Source organism: Astatotilapia calliptera, chromosome 23, assembly GCF_900246225.1.
Source record: "Astatotilapia calliptera chromosome 23, fAstCal1.2, whole genome shotgun sequence".
Lineage (NCBI taxonomy): Eukaryota > Metazoa > Chordata > Actinopteri > Cichliformes > Cichlidae > Astatotilapia > Astatotilapia calliptera.
Window position 1 is genome coordinate 9,633,537 of NC_039323.1, and position 6,000 is coordinate 9,639,536.

Sequence of the window (6,000 nt, forward strand, 5' to 3'; positions counted from 1 at the left end):
ATATGATGCTTCATGGTTTTACATTCAGATGAGAGCGCGCTGATTTAGAAACATCACATGCAACAACACACGGACACGGGAACAGCAGGACGGACCGCCTCGTATTTACAGACCGATTGTTTCAGGATGTTATTCTTCTGAGCTCCTATTGTCCTCAAACCAACATTTACATGATGGAACGAATCAGCATGCGTGATGTCATCAAGCAGCACACAGCTCTTTGATTACACCCCCAAAGCAGAGGGGTGTTTCCTATACACGGCTTTTCAGTCACAAGACATTAGCGTGCAAGCCACTGTCTGGGCCTGCCTGAAACTCTGGAAGTGATAAACACAGGTATAGTGCTGCCAGAAGATCACTCCATTACTTTTTTCCAAATGCAAAATAAAATATTCACTGTTAGCTTAATTAGGTGAAATTTAGTCATGGCTTTAAGTGGATCTGAGTGATCGTAGCTCAATTGGTCTGCACAAAAACAAACAAACAAAAAAAAATCAAGAAAAAGCAGCAGTCACAAGCATGATGTCACAAGCATGTGTCCATCGAGTGGACTGATGTCGTCACGGAATAATCAAGTGTAAGGTCAGGTTTTACCGTGAGCTCAGATCAGTGAGAGGAGGTTGAAGGAGGATCAATGTTTGTGACATCAGAGAGAACTCTGTTGATAGGAACAGTGCGAGCTCCATCGAGTGGACTGAGACTCAGGTGGAAACAGCTTTACATGAACAGACCAGGGACATCCCCGAGCTCACGAAGGTGCTGTTACTGTGACATGAGCATAAATATGGGCTCAGTTGTTTCTGCTGGCAGTTATTAAAGTTGATGTTACATATGTTAGGATTCAGACATTAATCTGATCAACACGGTCAGAGCTGCATTTTCACAGACATGTGTGCGGTGTGTATGGCCCTGGGAGAGAAAAAAGCTCTCTCTGTGTGCACACTGCTGAGAAAAGTCACGCAGACACGTTTTAATTACAAACTAATTGTCATGCAGAGCAATGCATAACTGCAGTGTTTCAGCACAAGTGCAGTCATACAGCCATGGAATCTTGAGTTTAATAAATACGCAGCATCACAGGCCATAAAGCTAACATTTATGGACGTAACATGGTTACTATGTAACTCGGGTCGGATCTCACTGTGAATCATGTTCACAGTTTAGGTCAGCAGTTCTGCTCTCCTCTGGATCAATCCTGCCTCCGTCTAAGCTGCAGATGTATTTATAACCCTGACTTTAACTTTACTAAGAAAAATGTCTGAGTGAGAGAAGACACATCAGGGAGGATAGAGCTGCGAGCAGCATGGAAGAAGTGATGAAGACTTCATGTTAGTTAGCCTCCGTGCTGAAACAGCGATAGAAGCAGAAACGTGTGCATCAGGTGCACAGCGGTCATTAAACAGCACTACACCTGTGGTGATGAACCAGCTAAATGATGAGATAAACTTTAAAATGTGAGAGAAAAAACAACCACACCCCTCTGTGGTGACGTGGTTGTATGACATCCAATATATCAGGCAAGTCTTGAGCAATGTGCACATGATATCACACAAGAATCCTGAATAAAACCAAAAGGTTGGGTTTTTTTTTTTAAAACCAAATGTATTGCCCTCTGGTGGTCATAAAAGCAGAATGCAACTTTAAAGAGGACATGAAACGTTACACATATAAAGCATAATTTACATACAAAAACTGACAGATGTAACTTTGTCTGTGAAGCAGGATTTAAGAAATAAATGCTTAAAATTAAAAGTTGTTTAGAGCCATCTTCTGTCAGTGATGTCATGTGGTTGCCATTTGTGTTGCCCCTGGCTGCAACAATGAGTTTATGTTAAACTGAGGATATACTGTCCACTTTCACTGTCTGTCTCTTTAGCAGTAAGCGGCTGTTTGCTGTTTGGCTAGCTGCACTCAAATTGGAAAATCCAGCCATTAGCCATAATATTCGGGTTTGTGTGGAGGAGAGCCTGTTTGAGCCAGGTGACAGGTGTTTACTTGACCTACACGAACTGATTTTTCTTCCTCTGACCAAGTGTACCAAGCAGCAGAATCAGCTGATGCGATCAGCGTTAATTTATGCAACAAAATAATTTCTGTTCCCAAAAACATCCAGACAGTTTACAACATAACAGCCCAATACATGCACAACAAAGCACAAATGTAACTATTTTTTTTTACTGAAGCACAACTGGGAATACCATCAGCACGTCTGCATCGAAAACAGGTGGATGTGAAAAAAACCCAAGAAAGTGGAGCCTCTGAGGAAGAGATGCCACACTTTTTGGTGACCCTTTGTTTCTTCCTCACATCATCTCACTGACTGGATTACTTCATATTAGAAGTGAGGAAAAGCAAAGCCCAAATACACTACCAGTTAAACGTTTGGACACACCTTATTTAATGTGTTTTCTTTATTTTTATTACTGTTGACACTGTGAGAATCTACAGTGTCAACAGATGGTGGTGGTCATAAAAGCAGAATGCAACTTTAAAGAGGACATGAAACGTTACACATATAAAGCATAATTTACACCACTGAGGCATCAAAACTATGAATAAACACATGGAATTATGTAGTAAACAAAAAAGCGTGAAATAACTCAAAAAATGTTTTATATTTTAGATCCTTCGTAATAGTCCCCCTTTGCTTTGATTACTGCTTTGCACACTCTTGCCATTCTCTTGATGATCTTCATGAGGTAGTCACCTGAAATGGTTTTCCAACAGTCTTGAAAGAGTTCCCAGAGATGCTGAGCACTTGTTGGTTCTTTTGCCTTTACTCTGCAGTCCATCTCATCCCAAACCATCTCCATTGGGTTTAGGTCAGGTGACTGTGGTGTCTGTGCGGGATTTATCAGGGCTCTAATCTGAGGTGCTGTTAACTTGTGATTTCTGAGCCTGGTGACTCGGGTGAATTTATCCTCAGCAGCAGACTCCTTTGTCTTCCTTTCCTGGGGCGGTCCTCATGTGAGCCAGTTTCATCATAGTGCTTGGTGTTTTTTGCGACTGCTCTTGGGGACACTCAAAGTTTTAGCAATTTTCCGGACTGACTGACCTTCAGTTCTTAAAGTAATGATGGACTGTTTCTCTTAGCCGATTGGTTCTTGCCATAATATGAATTCTAACAGTTGTCAAAGAGGGCTGTCAGCTGTATACCAACCTGACTTCTACACAACACAACTGATGGTCCCAAACCCATTAAGAAGGGTGAGACACAAATGAACCCTGACAAGGCACACCTGTGAAGTAAAAACCATTTCAGGTGTCACATCATGAAGCTCATTGAGAGAAGGCCAAGGGTTTGCAGCACTGTCAACAAAGTAAAGGGTGGCTTCTTTGGAAAATCTAAAATCTAAAACATTTAAAGTTATTTATCAATTTTGTTTTTGCTACATTTGATGTCTTCAGTATCTACAATGTAGCCAGCTGACTGCATGGCTTGGTACACCCAACCTGATGAGGAAAAGCTGGATTGTGAGACTCCAGCTTCTCACTCTGGTGGCTCAAACAGGCTCTCCTCCACACAGGTCTCGTTTCTAAAGTGCTTTACGAACCCGAATATTAATGCTAATGGATTTTCCCATTTGAGTACAGCTAGCCAAACAAGTTTCAACAATCAGTTTAACATAAACTCATAGTAACACAACAATTAGTTTTTAGTTTCCTTATTTTCCTCTGCGTTATCAGTTCTGTCCTAACCTAAACTAATGTCTATTACCTGAAACCAACCAACCACATGCTGTCATGTTCCATACTGACAGAAGATGGTGCTAAACATATTTTTAAAACGTTATATTTCATCGCTTATTTCTTAAATCCAGCTTTACAGACAGAGTCACATCTATGTCAGTTTTTGAGAGCAGGTCTCCATGATGGGAATTAGCCTATATATGTGGAACGCTTCATGTTCTCTTTAAGGTATTTCTTGATTCGTCCATGTCTGCTGCAGACAGTGGATTTTAACAGCAAAAAAAATGATCACGATGACCCTAATCCTGTCCTGTCAGAATATGTAATATTTTAAAAATTGTTCTCTTAAATCTCAGCAATCAGGGAACAACAAAAGTCTTTCTACCTCATACAGACTGAAAAGTCTTTTTAGAGATTAAACATCTGCTACAGATTGAATCATTTCATCTGTGGACGAGGCTTAAAAGAAATGGTTAGGGGGTTGGGGTCATAACAGATGAAGACCTCACAGAGTTAAACCAACCTGAATCACAAGGTGACCCTAAGCTGGATAAGAAGCTAAGAAGATGAATGTTTGGATGGCAGAATATGCAGGTTTATCCAAGAAAATAGAAACTTCGATCTGGTATTAAGTGTACGGTTATATATGTCAGTTTAGCTGGTCAAAACACCACAAGTTGTCCATAATTTTGCTCTGAATCACTATCGTTGAGCTAAAAAACTTTTTAGCAACGCTACGTTAATTATAATTGGTGTTTCAGATGTTTCATAGAGATGTTGATCTCTGTGGACAATCAGGACATGCATAATCAATCAAATAAGTAATCTTGTTTAACTGAAACATAAACTTTCTGTAGACAGAAATAAATAACTTTACTGTGAAGCCATGGCTTTAACACCATTTTCCATTCCGATTCTTTGAAGAAACATTTGATTAATATTCACGCACGTAAACCTTCGGCCGTCTTTCGCACTTATAAAGCTCTGAAATAAAATCACCTAGTTTCTTTTTACACCTAAACGTCTGTGACGAGATTTAATCTCATGTCGGTCCATTAGTAATAAGTACTATCATTCACACACAAAAACAAAACGCTCACAACCTCCACCAATCAGACAGCAGCACACACAAACAAACAAACATGCTGAGAATCACTATAGCAACCAAACCATCACACCAGAGAGGCAAGAAATATACAATCTGAATTCGACTGCCAACATGGCCGCCATCACAGAATCCATAACTGGAGGGGTTGGGTTCTGCTGCTGGGTTCTTATTTGTCGCAGGGTTATGGTTTGTCGCAGGGCTACGGTTTGTTGGAAGGTTAGGGTTTGTTGGAGAGTTCTTGTTTATTGGAAGATTTTTGTTTGTCGGAGGGTTCTTGTTTGTCGCAGGTTTAGGGTTTGTTGCAGGGTTCTTGTTTGATGGAGGGTTAGAGTTTGTCAGCGGGTTCAGGTTTATCAAAGGGTTCTTGTTTGTCGCAGGTTTAGGGTTTGTTGGAGGGTTCTTGTTTGTGACAGGGTTCTTTGTTTGTCGCAGGTTTGTCATAGGGTTCTTGTTTGTTGCAGGGATCTTGTTTGCTGCAGGGTTAGGGTTTGTTCGGGTGTTTCAAAAATTTACTGTTTGAGTTTGTCTCTGTGCTTTGACTTTGAGCTGTTTATTGAATGAGTTCCTTTCTTCTGAGAGGCTCAACACAGTGGACAGCATCTCTTCGGCACAGATAGAGGTGTTCCTTTCTGGATCACAGAACAATTGGGTCAGTCTGTGTCAGTCTAAAGAAGTTTGTGATTGGATTCCTTCAGGATTAATACTGTCCTTTAGCCACAGCCTGAATCCTTTCTAAAGTTAAAGTCACTGAACAGGAAACTGAATGGGTGGAAGAGCAGAGGTACCTCAGCACCATCACTGACCAAAAACAGTGAGATCATCTGATAAATGTGAACAACACCTCTGTCTCTGTTTATAACCACTGAATCCATCCTTCTTGGGATGATTTCTTTGGATAGCAACTTATCTCAAGAATAATAATAATAATTATTATTATTATTATTATTATTATTATTATAATAATAATAATAATGTCCTCTGTGGTGGGTTCACTTGGAAAAATAAATAGTTGCAATAGCATTGATGTCCTCCTAGACTCTCTGAGAGGTAAGATGTGTTTTTGTGAAGAGAAACTGTCCAAGTGTTGAGCTCCTAAACCTTGAGCTCATCATCTCCTGGGTGGAAACCTCTTCTCACAGCTTGTTGCTTGCATAGCATCACGCTCCTTGTTGCCAACCAGGTTTTGTGCTGTTAGTGACCAG